The sequence below is a fragment of the Musca autumnalis genome, unplaced genomic scaffold, assembly GCF_047663935.1.
Source record: "Musca autumnalis isolate F117 unplaced genomic scaffold, ASM4766393v1 scaffold_4, whole genome shotgun sequence".
Classification (NCBI taxonomy): domain Eukaryota; kingdom Metazoa; phylum Arthropoda; class Insecta; order Diptera; family Muscidae; genus Musca; species Musca autumnalis.
Window position 1 is genome coordinate 53,548,218 of NW_027411977.1, and position 14,804 is coordinate 53,563,021.

The 14,804-nt window shown below is 34.4% G+C and overlaps 1 protein-coding gene across 1 annotated transcript in view; it reads right to left on the reverse strand.

Moving 5' to 3' along the window:
- Positions 1–10,650, reverse strand: part of shep (RNA binding motif single stranded interacting protein alan shepard) — a 1,233,958-nt gene extending 1,223,308 nt beyond the window's left edge. Inside the window, exon 1 of the mRNA XM_073985862.1 lies at positions 9,553–10,650. The gene's annotated coding sequence lies outside the window, so the exon portion shown is untranslated. The remainder of the gene's footprint in view (positions 1–9,552) is intronic.
- Between the last annotated feature and the right edge of the window lie 4,154 nt (positions 10,651–14,804).

Below are 14,804 nucleotides of genomic sequence, written 5' to 3' on the forward strand. Positions count from 1 at the left end.
GCTACAATAACGCTTTAGAGAGATATAAAGCTATTTGTTCACAAATTAAGGGGCCAACATTAAACTATTAATCACGCAATATCTCGGAAACTTGACCTATGGTGAAAATTTCCTTTTGGGTTCTCAGTACACTCACCAAGGGTTTTCATCTCCAAAAGAAATTTTCCACCCACTGACTTTGAGTTCCATTTTGTAGCACAGTGTCGTTTATCGATATTTTCCGAAAAATGTGCACCTTCTCGAGGCCATAACTACCTGAAGGAGCGTTCCAATGCTTTTGCGATGTACTAGAGAGTTCTTTATTATTGTCTTGGCTACAATTGTTGTCTTTGTATTGGATCGAAAATCTCAGTGGTTTGGTTGTTATATGCCAAAATATCCAAAAATCCTTGAAAAAAACTTCAAGTCAAAATCCGGGGGCTCGATTTTCACCGTAGACATATGGTCTAGTTGACTTTTTTGCTCAGTACAATCCCAAAAACCAGAATCTCCAGGCGCCCGATAACACTTTTTTCCTTCCATACAAATCGCCCCGGCCTAATGCTGACCTTTAGTTTGGGTTATCTAAGCTCATTGAAGCTCCAATCAGTGTCCAAAGTGGGTGGATAACCCATTATGAAATATAATTCTCCAAGAAAATATAGATATATTTGCTAATAAAAATATAGATAAATTTGCTAAAAAAATAAACTACAAAATATAACATATAAAATAAAAATAATAAAATATTAAATATAAAATATAAATTATAAAATATAAAATAAATAAAATAAATAAATAAAACCATAACAGAAAAAATATAAAATATATAAAATATAATATACATATAAATTATAAAATATAAAATTTAAAATATCAAAAATATAATATATAAAATCTAAAATATAATATATATTTTTTGGGAAAGCCGAAAAGTGTTCAGGTTTTCACTAGAAAAATTATCATTTCAAAAACTGAAAAGCCAACTGATAATTCTCTTCGCCTGGGTGAAATCATGATATTGGTAGCGATCAGTAAATTTTGCAGGCTGTCAGTGCGTTTTGTAAACATTACTCTCTGTACAGAAAGTAATGATGAAGTTAAGCCAATGGGGGAATACTCCAGACTTAAGCAATCATAAACAAGTAAGAAAAGGCTATAGTCGGACGGGGCCGACCATGTAATACCCTACACCTTTACTCCTGGGAATTAGCTTTCCACATATCAAAATTTCTTTATGGAACAAATAAACTAAAATATAATAAAGAAGTAACTTTGTGGATTCTGTTACCGTATCACACCAACCTTAAATAATAATATAATAATTGTTTCAGAAACATCCAAGAAGGGACAAGGGAGACTTCTCTCATATCAATGAGTGAGTGTACCCCGATTCATATTCGCTCAATGATATCTCAGAGTCCGAAAAGCGTGTCCTAAGACACCACTTGTAGAGAAGTTTTACATGGTTGAAATACTCAGAAATTGTCGCAAACCTTACTGAAGGATATTTTGAAAATTTGATTTTGCATGGCTGGGGATTCGTTTTGAAAAAAGATGGCGGAGCGACCCATGTTGCAATGTATGTATAAAAATCCAATTGGGCAATTAAAACGTTACGGCAGCATGTAATTTGCAATAATGCAAAAACTAGGAATGGGCAAATGTGGTTCTATACACAAAACCCATTATATATCACTGTTCAACATTTTTAAGGTGATCTTGTGCAAACAATTCGAACTGAGGATTTTTTGAAAGTACAGACCCAAACGACAAGAAGCCCTAGTTGGCTTTTGTTGTGTCAGATCCAGCTCGGATTTTATGGCCCCATCTAAACATGGTTAAATATTGAGTTTTTAAAAAAAAAATCGGGCCAATATCTCTGAAACCAAGGCGAATCTTCTTCTGATCTCTGAAGCAAATTTGTAGATAAGGACAAGAATAAAATATTTGGAGAAATAATGAACTCGAAAAAACTACATTTATTGCCTCAAATTTCAAAATATATGCAAAAATTCCACAATTTTTATACATTTCGCACCGTATCTCAAAACCGTTAATTTCTTCTGAATATTTTCTTTTGGAAAAATATTCCCTGGAATGTATTACACAACTCTTCAGAACATGTCATTGTTGTAAAATGCCTATATGCCGTTGTTTTCAGTACATTTGTCAACGACGATTTAATACAAATTTCAATAATGCAGTGAAATCCGAAATGCGAGAATAAATTGTCGGTGTGAACTTTGTTTGAAATACGTGTTGTATGATGCAAAATACCGCTGAAACAACATGAAGTTAGCATTTTAGAGTTTCAGAATGTTCTAAAGAATTGTTGAGAACTTTATTTGGAAGATATTTTTAAAAGGTTACTTGGTTTAACTCCCAATAGTTTAGCCGATACTGAGCAGAATTTCAGCAATTATGTAAAATTTTCTACATTTTATAGATTTTGTTGCCCTAGATGGAGTTTTTCTTATGTGGTTTTCTCAAAAGATAAGTTCTACTGGTTTAGGGCTACAATATTGCTAAAGACAGCAAGGCCAAATTCCTATTCGTTTCTGAGATAAAGGCCTGATAAATGCAAATAAGTGTAGATTTAGCCCGGTTTAAATGAGGCCATAAAATACGAACTGGATCTGACAGGACAAAACCCTACTAGGGTTTTTGTAGTCTAAATATGTACTTTCAAAAAATGAATACTAGAAGTTGTTTGCATTTTCAGTGTTGCATAGTGTATTTAAGAGTAAGCCCGTTACCTAGCAGACACGTTATTGCAATTTGCATCAGGGGGAAGATTAGTGGATCTATTTCCATATGTAGTCTACTTTGCCGGTATATGTCCCCAAGGAAATAAAATATAGACCAATTTTTTGTACTTTTCATACAAAAGTAATAGTCCATTTTACCCGCTAAATATTATCAGAACATCATCCAAAATTGTAAGCATCTACTTCGACCTAAAGTCTTACCTCGTGCAAAATTTCGTGATTATTGAGCTATAATTGCGACCTCTAGCGTGCTTATGATTACACTACAGGGTATATTAGGCTGTAACTCTGCTATCTTATCATGTACACCAACACAATTGACATCAAAAGAAAGGTCAAGCGTTCCTCTTCCAAGTATAGCTTCCTTGCCCGGAATTTCTCTTCCAGGAGTAAAGATAAAAGCTGTGGTCAATTTAACCATCTAAATATTATTTGATCGCCATCTCAAATTGCAAGCTTCTTCTTTGTCATATTCTCTTACCTTATTTAAAATTTCGAGGCGATCGGACTATTATTGCAATCTACAGAGCAGCTACAAAACAGGATAAAAATTATGGTTTTGGTCCATTTTAAATGCTAAATATTTCACGATTATCACCAATTAAAATAGCGATCTATCCTGATGTGAAACCGACCTCCATACCAAATTTCGTGACGATCGGTCCATAATTGCGGCCTGGAGTTTGATTACAATTTATAATGGACAGACGGACACACGGACGGACGGACGGGCGGACACTCATCTCAAAATCGCTTTATCTCGCCGAGATATGAAGATTGGTATACCACATTGGGGGTCTCCGACGAGTATTTCGCGGTGTTACATGAATTTTTACCAAAACAAACTTATAATACCCTTTCCGCATAGTGGTGTAGGGTATAAATATAAAATATCAAAAATATAAAAAATAAAATATAAAACATAAAGTATAGAATATAAAATATCAAAAATATAAAAAATAAAATATTAAACATAAAATATAAAATATCAAATATAAAAATAAAAAATATATAAAAATCGCGAAAAAGAATTGCAAAAATATTTTTTGAAAAAGTAAATTTTTCCACACATTTCTTTCGAGCTTCGCGTTCGGAGTATACCGTAACACTTTTTGGATAATTTTTTTAGTCCGGTCAAAATAGACATGCGTATTAGGGGGAAATAGCAAAAATTCCCACAAAGCTGAATTTTGGTGGAGAGCTAGGGTTAGCCATTAGAAGCAACGTCCTAAAAGACCCCATCGATCCCATGTGTGCAAAACAAGTTATTCGGGGTCAAAGCTCATTTTTGGAGGCATTATTCAGTTTTTTTTTTTTAATTTTTCTCAAAAACGGTAAGACTTAGCAAAAGCCGGCTAAAGTAAAAGTTGTAGATTCAATAATTGTCTACAAGAGTGGTCTTTATGATTCTTAAAAAAGACTTACCATTTTTGAGATATCGCGATCTAAAGGTCAAATAAAGAATTAGCCGCGTATGTACATTATGAGGCGAACCGGTTAAAGTAACGACACTATGTGTTAGATACTTCCATAAGCTTTCAAACGATATCCACTTTGCAGTAATCGGTTCAGTAGAACCGGATCTAACCCGGTTTTTAAGTTTGGCCTTTCGGGTCGAATAACCGGCGAACCGGATCCGCAACCGTTGAAAATTATACATTTCCGTAATCAGCGAAACAAACCCTTCGGACAAAACTTGAAAAAAAAAATCGGAGAGTTTTCGTTGGGGTCGTTCCCGTTGGGCTTTCGATTATACATGTGGGTTAAATGGGCTATTTTCGCATAAAATGACTCTAACATTGAATAACTCTACTAAACACGCTCCGATTTTGTTGAATTTTTTTAGAAGATAGCTATAATTTCGCTCTTCAAGAAAATATATTTTTTTTGGGGGACAGACCCTATTACTTCGCTTATTGTAGCCGGTTCGTCTGAATATGTGCATATTTCCCTTATAAGTGCATAAAAATCATGTGTTTTTTAGAACAGCTATATCTCAAGAATGGTTCTTCCTAGGAAAAAAATTATAAAAGTCAAACTTGTAGATAATTTTCCTGTCTACAATATTTACTTTATTCACTTTTTAATTAGATCAACCGTTTTAAAAAAATAAATCCGAAACCTAAAAAACCCTTAAAAAAACCCGAATAATTTTTTTTTGCACGCATGGGATCGATGGGAACATTTAGGACGTTGCTTCTAATGGCAAACCCTAGCTCTCCACCAAAATTCAGCTCTGTGGGAATTTTTGCTATTTCAATGTCTATTTTGACCGGACTATTTGGCGAAAATTATATATGCGCAAACTGTAAATTCTTGAAACTTGTATATACATTTTTTATTCACAATCAAATCGATTTACATTTATTTTCAAGCGTATTGGTTAAAAGCATGGTGCTAGAAAGAACGTGATACAATAATACCAACTGATGTATTCATTTGCTGTCAAACCATTTTTTTAATCAAAAATAAATAACAAATATTTCGCTTCTGTAAAGAATATCTGCGTACAACATCTTTATTTAAGCTTCGCGAAGAATATTTTAAAGTTGTCTTCTACCTTTTGGGGATATTTCGCGCAAAAAAATTTTACAGCAAATGAAGACTACGGCCTGAATTTGCCCGAATTCGCCTTTTGAATCACCTTATTAAATCCGCATTTCTTAAAAGTAGTTTACAATTTGTAAAGATTAGTAGATGTTTCGGTCATATTCTGATTAAAAGGATGAAGATATAACGCCGAAAGTGTTTTCTACAGTTTGGAGGAAAAAAGTACAAAACCCATAAAATTGGTGGGTTATTTGAAAAATCAAGAGCTCAGAGGAAAATTCATTGGAAGTGAGGTTGCGCTTTATATGTATACATTTAAAATGTAAGTAAAAACATATTCGAAAGATCAACTTCCGATTTATATCGTATACAATTTGAGCAGTACCGGATATATATTGTTACTGTCTAGGTCCTGTCATGTAAGGCAACTCCAAATGACCAAATACATTCAAAATTGGAAAGAATACACCAAGAAACCGGAGGTACTGACGATTTGTTGGTCGAATTATGTAACAAATCTTCTGTATCGGGCGACATATGTAAGTAATTAAATACGTATTAAACGATTATAAGTTTGTGATACTAATTTGACTATATTACTTACAATACTGCGAGTCAGAAGTTTTTATCTTTGGCACCAAATCCGTAATGTAACATGATCTCGAAATTAAATACAGGTTGGCCAAGTATCGCTCGAGAACAATCAAGTGTTAGTGAAAACACATATGTAAAAAGCATTAATAATGAAGCACTACAAGTTTCTATCACAATAATAAATTACACTGTGACATAAAATTGTACTCAAAGTCTGGGGGGTGGACAATTTATTTTGGAGATGACAGCCCTTCATGAGTATACTAAGCAGTCAAAAGGAAATTTTCGCCATAGGTCAAGTTTCTGAGATATCGCGCGATGAAGTTTTTGATTTTTCCCTTTAATACTTGGGAAAATAGCTCCATATCTCTGTTCGGCGTTGTTGTTGCTTCGTTTTGAGGTGACATGTCGGCAGTCAAATCGATTGGCGAATAGTTTTGTGGAACATTTCATTCTTCTAACTCAATGCCTTTCATGTCCTTTTTCGTCCTTCATTCAAATATTCTACAAAAATGTTGCTCAGAAGATTTTAGGTACGGTTCTCTATGACAACTAATCGATTTTGTCCCGTTTTCATTGTCATTTTTGACATTCGGACTTTGTTCATGTTTTGTTTTTCTGTATATTCGTAATTTGTTATGTATAGGTATGTAGACATAACAATTGGTTATTGCTTATGTAGACATCTGGGGTGCTTCTGAAATATTAGCGACAAATAGCTCTTGTAATGACGAACGAATTTTCTTGGAGGATAGATTCGGTTATCTCAATTTTTGAACCGGATATTTCGACATTAAAACCGATTTTTGGACCGGTTTTAAGTAACCGATTAAACTTATATGTATACCATTAAAAAGGTTATAGAGTTGTCAATCAATTTAAATTAATTCGCTTACGAAAACTTTGTTAGTTGCAGTTCTAGAAAAAAAACCCGTTTTCTTAAACCTTTTTTAAGGAAAAATATCAGTACGCGCAAATATGGAGATCAAAGGCTGGGGGGTGAAAAATTATTTTTGGCGATGAATGTCGATGAAGATAATGTGATGAATCGGAAGGATAGTTCTGCCGTACGTTATTAGCGTGTTCGTCATTATAAGAGCTATTTGTCGTAAATATTTCAGAAGCACCGCAGATGTCTACATAAGCAATAACCAATTGTTATGTCTACATACCTATACATAACAAATAACGAATATACAGAAAAAACAAAACATAGTTTAATTCTGAACCAGTTCCGAATAAATGTCAAAAATGACAATGAAAACGGGACAAAATCATTAGTTGTCAAAGAGAACCGTACCTAAAATCTTCTGAGCAACATTTTTGTAGAATATTTGGATGCTGAAAAATCTCATCTTATGGTACTTTCACTGCGGTTCAAGAAATAAGGAACGAAAAGGACATGAAAGGCAATGAGTTAGAAGAATGAAATGTTCCACAAAAAGATTCGCCAATCGATTTCACTGAAGACATATCATCTCAAAACGAAGCTACAACAGCGCCAAACAGAGATATGGAGCTATTTTCCCAAGTATTATAGGGAAAAAATCAAAAATTTCATCGCGCGATATCTCAGAAACTTGACCTATGGCGAAACTTTCCTTTTGGGTTCTTAGTATACTCATCAAGGGCTTTCATCTGCAAAAGAAAGTTTCCACCCCCCAAAAATGCTGCTGCACAGTGTTATCAAATGATAAGAAGTCATCAAAGGACTTAAATTGGAGAAAGTATTGCAAATTATCAGTGACTCAATACGAAATTTAACTTAAACAACATCAATTTAGTTCGGCATCGCCTTTCGATTATAGCAAATCTCAGATTCATAAATGGCACAATTTAAGACCATGTTTTTCCAATGTAACCCGCTCGCTAATTCGCCATTGAAATTCAAATACTTGGCATTAAATTAAAATCCTTACGATCTATTCCTTCCTTCGAACTCAATTGTTTGATTGAAATCTCACGGTCTGTGGTGAAAATAAGGATTTCAGAAAACCATTTTGTAACGATAGGTCCGTTATTATATTAGGCTTATCTTTCGTTTAACGATAGGTCCTTTATTTTATTAGGCTTATCTTTGCTTTACCGACCCACCTCAGAAAATTATGAAAAAATTACCACAGATAGTGCTTTTTATCCCGATTCCAACCACGTATTGCTTTTGTTGCGGAAATGTATACTTCCCGAGATATGGGCCTCCAAAGTTCCACAAAGGCCCTAGTCTAAAATGTTGGCAAACCACCGCAGAAAATTATTAAAAAATTACCACAGATAGTACTTTTTACACCGAATCCAACGATGTATTGCTTTTGTTGCGGAAATGTATACTTCCCAAGATATACATCGTTGGATTCGGTGTAAAAAGCACTATCTGTGGTAATTTTGTTGAACTTTGTTGGCCCATATCTCGGGAAGTATACATTTCCGTAACAAAAGCAATACATCGTTGGAATCGGGTTAAAAGCCACTATCTGTGGTATTTTTTTTTTTTCATAATTTTCTGCGATGTTTTGCCAAAAGTATAGGTTAGGGCCTTTGTGGAAGTATACATTTCCGCAACAAAAGCAATACATGGTTGGAATCGGGATAAAAAGCACTATCTGTGGTAATTTTTTCATAATTTTCTGCGTTGGGTCGGTAAAGGAAAGGAGTTCCTTATATTACTTTGCTTCAACTGTTTTACCGGTATTTTTTAAATAATATATCATAGTCCCGATTAACAAATTCCTAATTTTCTTGCGGCAATTGTCAGTGTATTGGAGAGAGATTCGGGGAAAATAGAAACGCATTTCCTCTCAGCACCCTCTCTTCGAACTGACAATTGCCGAAAGTACAATTGTCTAATGTGCATCTGCTTCAAAGATCATTCTAAAAAGTTCAAAACAAAGAAATATTTGCAATTGAATGCTACAAGGTGATAGCAATAACAGTAATATATGTAGGTTTGAACCAAAGCCATCAAGTTCAGTACCTTACAGACTGCGAGAAGAAGTTCGCCGGGTCCCCTAGTATAATATAAAATATAAAAAATTGAAATTCATGAATTTTTCCAAGAAAACTACCAATCTTTATTTAGCACATTTTTTCATATCAAATAGTACATCCTTAGCTACTTTCGGAACTTTTGTTGTTGAAAAATATTACATTATTTGGAGATAAATGTATTTTTTTACATTTTACCGCTTAAATAAGTCTATTGGTTCACTGGTTTTTGGGATACAGAATTTTTCGGATTTTACATAGAGAACCCATCTGACTGACTATGGGAATTTGCTGAGAATATACCATATTGTAAAAATCCAAAATCGATCCAATATCTAGACCCAACACACATTTAAGTTATTGTAATTATCCCTTTAAAAAATTAATGTTCACATTTACGTTGTTTAACAGTAATTCAAAACAATCTAACAATTCACTTCATCATTGGCGCTAAATCTAACATCTGAACAAATGTCTGTTGGCATCACACAATGAACCCTAAATAACCTCAATTAACAGCAAACAAAAACAATTTAAACTATCAAATAACGTCACTACTATCATCGTCATTATCACACCGACAGTAATGCCAGTGATGATGACGGAGACGATACAATAAATTAATTCCGCATAATTGACAAAAGCGATATTTTTCACAGCACTTATCAACACTTACCCAATGTAACCGGTGTCAATGATGATGAATAGAGGGGGAGCGGAGGTAATAGTTAAACCAATTAAGATCTTAATGCAGCAACAAAACTGGCAAAGCCTCGTAAATGTGGGTACGAATGAATGGTAATGGTTTAAATACTTTACACATTCGAGTTTTTAATTACTGTGACACAAAACAACAAACAATAGACGCGACTTGGGTAGGGAACTCCGTAACCGAACACACACGCACAAACTTAATTATGATGTTTTCGGCAAATATACGTCAAACTATTCCATAGAAACTATTTCGAGTTTTGTTTACAAATTTTTAATTGAACACACGCACTCGCGATAATACAAACGAATAAACGAGGTAAAATGTCAAAGTGAACCGGCAAACTTGATGAGTTAAGAGACCGTACGCGAACGAAAAAGAGTAAATATTGTATTTAAGAGAGCTAACGGCAATGAACCACTGACTGACTGACTACATTGGGCCAGCAACGGGCGTTGTTTTTGTTTATAATTGTTTGTTTATTTTTTTCTGTTTTCGTTTTATTTTTCTCTCTTTTCTTGTTATGTTTTGTTATGTGTCTGGTTTTGTTTTGTTTATTTTAAGACTTTTGCGATTTTGTATTTGTTTGGGGCACTTTTTTCACAGTTCCATGGGGGGAGAATGAATTAAAGTGGAGGCACCATTCACATTCCAAATTAATTGTTTGATATTTATTAAAGTTTATTTTCAAAAAAATATTGCTATTCGCTTGGAAGATTTAGGATTTGTAGACAAGGTGGTAGTTCCATTTATTTTGTTAATGTTTATTTAAGTTTTGCGAAAAAAAGAACGTTATATCACTCGTACACTTTTTCTGGAGGCACACGACAACAGTCTGTTTGGAAGTTTTTACATTTAACAGTCTTTGTTTACATTTGGAATTTCTGACTTTATTTGGCAAGAAAATGCACTACTATTAGTTGTTTTTCTATTCCTTTATATTTTTGTTCAATATTTATTGCTGAGCACTTTATTTGAATTTCTGTTTTTATTCAGATTGTTTATAATTCGCCACTTGTGTTATGATATGTTGTTTGGCTTGCTACTACTGAGGACAATGACAGCGAAATACTACTAACAATAGTAGGACTTATCTGAGACAGAGTTGCCAATGCAAGCTTTTAGCAAAAGTGGAGATGTTAATGTCGCAAAGAAATAATATTTGGGGTTATTGATACGTTTTAACACGTTCGCGGACGTGAATGCTATAGCATTCCGATGCAAAATGACGTGAATGCTATAGCATTCACATTGTCAGCCAATTTTTGTTCATTTACTTGTATACAATCTTATGTTTTGGTGATTAATATACATAATACGATTTATTTCAACAAGATACATTCTATAATAAATAGAAAATAATAATAATAATCAATAATTAATAAATAAAAACAAAAAAACTAATTTCGAAAATAACTGGGTGTCATTTTTTTCACCTCTCTGGATTTGCTTGCGTCCGCGAACGTGTTAAGGAGATCGATATACATTTAGACAACTATACTTGCAGCAAGTGTCGTTTAGGGTCACCTCTCGAAGCGTTTTTATAAACTCCATAATATATGGTAGGGTAAGAGCACCAACAGTCGGCACTTTAAGGATTTGCCTAACTTCAATCATTCGTCATTCCTAGTACATTTTTCTAACTGTCATGAACAGAAGCTTAATTGCTTCAAATTTTAGTTTACTTTCCGATGATATAAAAATAGTTTGAATTTTTTCTTATAAAAGTTGTGAAATTTTTGAATTTAGTAATACCTATAGTGCTTTTTGCTAGTAGTCAGCACTATAGGTATTTCACTTGTCAATAGGTATAACATGTTCCAGAAATTGGCACATTGTATTTTACTAAAAAATTTTATAAGTTTGATATTTGTATACCCTTTACCACTATGTGAGGAGGGTATAAAAAATTGGTTTTGGCAAAAAAGTTTGTAACGCATCGAAGACCCATACATATACATACCAAAATGAAGGTCTCGAAGAGCTGAGTCGATCTGGCTATGTGTGTCCGTCTAAACTTTGTAATCAGTAGACAACGGAATTTAATGCAACCCCTATTTTTGGTCCGATTCATGTAAAATTTTGGGACTGGGCCAATTTGTGTCTCCTGATTACGTTGCAATCGAAACGTATAACATATGCAAAATTATGCAAAATGCATAAATTATTGCATATGAAATACCGAAAATCGAGAGGTATCGTTCTATTGGGGCTCTATGATGACCTGAACCTAAACCAACAAATTTTAGATGGAAAGTTGTTTACCCCCAAGGAAGACTTAATACCAAATTTCAGCCATTTTGGCGGGATATTGAGGCCACAACCTTCAAAATACCGAAAATCAGGAGGTACCGCACTATTGGGGCTATATGAAGACGTGGACCTATACCGACAAATTTCAAGTGGAAAGTTTTAAACCCCCAAGGAAGACTTAATACCCAATTTCAGCCATTTCGGAGGGATTTTGATGCCACAACCTTCAAAATACCAGAAATCCGGAGGTACCATTCTATGAGAGCTATATCGTCGGTGTCATGCTTAAGTGTTCCATACGCCATTTGCCTGATTCGAGAAAAACTTAAGTTAATGTTTAAGGTCATACAGGATAAAAATGGTGCGATAATCCAATACTTTAAGAGCTCAGTTCTACTTAACTAAACTCATAGAATATATCAGTAGTTTATTTAAGTCAGATATCTGTGATAGTCTAGAATTTATGGCCAATTTTTATAATTGCAAAAAGTTGATGAATTGTTCCATGGAATCTTTTTTTCATGTTTTTGGCAGTTTGTGTCACATGGAACACGTTTTGTCACATTTCAACCAAAACACTTTTTCTCAATCGTGTTCCACCTCCCTTATATGAAGTCCTATTGTGGAGTTGAAAAATCAGGACTTTAAATGAAACATTATTATAGGTTTCCTTAACACTTATCACTATTTTTTGTGGTAAAATCGGACAAAACGGATTGGTATTTTGCATTTCTAAGGTAACATAAAACATTAAAACGCGTTTTACTCATAATACCATTTTTTAAGTCGGTGTCCGCACTAACTTCAAGTCGAATGAACGTTTTTGTGTATACTTTTGTGGACTTACATCAAAATTTTGTCTTTATACCAGGGATTTTTTGTTTAAACGCTTGATCAATTTTCGTTTTCATATAACCATACAATATTCAAAAATATTTGGAATAGGAAACTATTATTCTTCAGTTCTTAAACCAAGTCCTTTAAAAAAATTTGTTCCATACGCCACATTATTCATAACTTGGCAAAAAATGGGCAATTTCTTGTTCAAAACGCCATCATTTTTGGTGCGGAACAATTCGTTTTTGTCTCTTTTTGTTCCATACGCCAAACGACATGGATATGGAACTAAAGAGTTCAAAGTTGTTTTGTTCCATACGCCAGGCTTAATGGATATGGAACAAAACGACAAGAGTTTTTGGATCACAAAGCGGATATGGAACATACTGGCATTTGAATATCTCAGAAACTATACGAGATAGAGAAGAACCGACCAAAAAATCTGAAAGAGCATGGTTCAAAACCTTGTAGGGTACCTTTATTTCAAAATGTCAAAAATGGCGTATGGAACACTTAAGTATGACACCGACGATATGAAGACGTGAACATATATCGAGAAATTTCAGGTGGAAAGTTTTATACCCCCAACGAAGACTAAATACCCAATTTCAGCCATTTCGGTGGGATATTGAGGCTACAACTTTCAAAATACCGAAAATCGGGAGGTACCGTTCCATGGGGGCTATATGAAGACGTGGACCAATACTGACAAATTTCAGGTGGAAAGTTTTATACTCCCAATGCGAACTTTATACAAAATGTCAGCCATTTAAATGTGATGTTGAGGCTACAACCTTCAAAATATCGGATATCGGGAGGTACCGTAAGTGTCGTTTAGGGTCACCTCTCGATGCATTTTTATTACCTCCATAATATAGGGTATATTGAGTTAATTATACCCTCAGCCTTTAGGCTTGAAAGGGTATATATCCAGCAAAATGTTCGATGAAAAATCATGAGTTGAATCATGGCATGACATGTCATATTTTTGTAATTTTCACTCACGAATTTTATATGAGCGTGACCCCTAAAAGATGACGTCCTTTTTTGGAATCCTAAGCATGTCATTTTAACCAATGCGTTGACATGTCATATTCACCAATGCTTTGACATGTCATTTTCACCAATGTTTTGACATGTCATTTTCACCGATGCTTTGGCCTGAATTTTTCATGTCTTGTTTGGAAAATGCTATATTTAAGTAAGATTTTCATGACAAACAAAACTCTTTATTAATTCAAACGAATAGCAAATGGGCTATATTGGTCCACGTTTTGATATATGTAGCCCCCATAGAACCGTACCACCCGATTTTCGGTATTTTGAAGGTTTTAACTTTACTATCACACCGAAATAGCTGACATTTGATACTCAGTCTTTGTTGGGATTATATAAAACATTTCCCCAGAATTTTTTCGGTATAGGTCCACGCCTTCATATAGCCCCAATAGAACGGTACCACCCGATTTTCGGTATCTTGAAGGTGTTAGATTCACTGTCACACCGAAATGGCTAAAATTTGGTACCTAGTCTTCGTTGGGTGTATACAACTTTACCCCCGAATTTTGTCGGTATAGGTCAACGCCTTCATATAGCACCCAAAGAACAATACCTCCCGATATTCGGTATTTTGTGGCATCAATATTCTACCGAAATTTTTGAAATTTGGTATTTAGTCTTCGTTGGGGGTATGAAACTTTGCACCTGAAATTTGTCAGAATAGGTCCACGCCTTCATATAGCCCCCATAGAAAGGTACCAGCCGATCTTCGGTATTTTGACGGTTGTAGCTTCATTATCACACAGAAATGACTGACATTTGTACTTATTCTTCGTTGGGGGTATACAACTTTCCCCCAGAATTTTGTCGGTATAGGACCACGCCTTCATATAGCCCCCATAGAATAATACCTACCTAGTTTCGGTATTTTGAAGATTGTGGCCACAATAATCCACCGAAATTGTTAAAATTTGGTATTTAGTCTTCGTTGGGGGTATAACACTTTCCATATGAAATTTGTCGGCATAGGTATAGGCCTTCATAAAGCCCCATAAAGGTACATCCCAATTTTCTCTATTTTGAAGGTTGTGGCCTCAATACTCCAACGAAATTTCTGAAATTTGGTA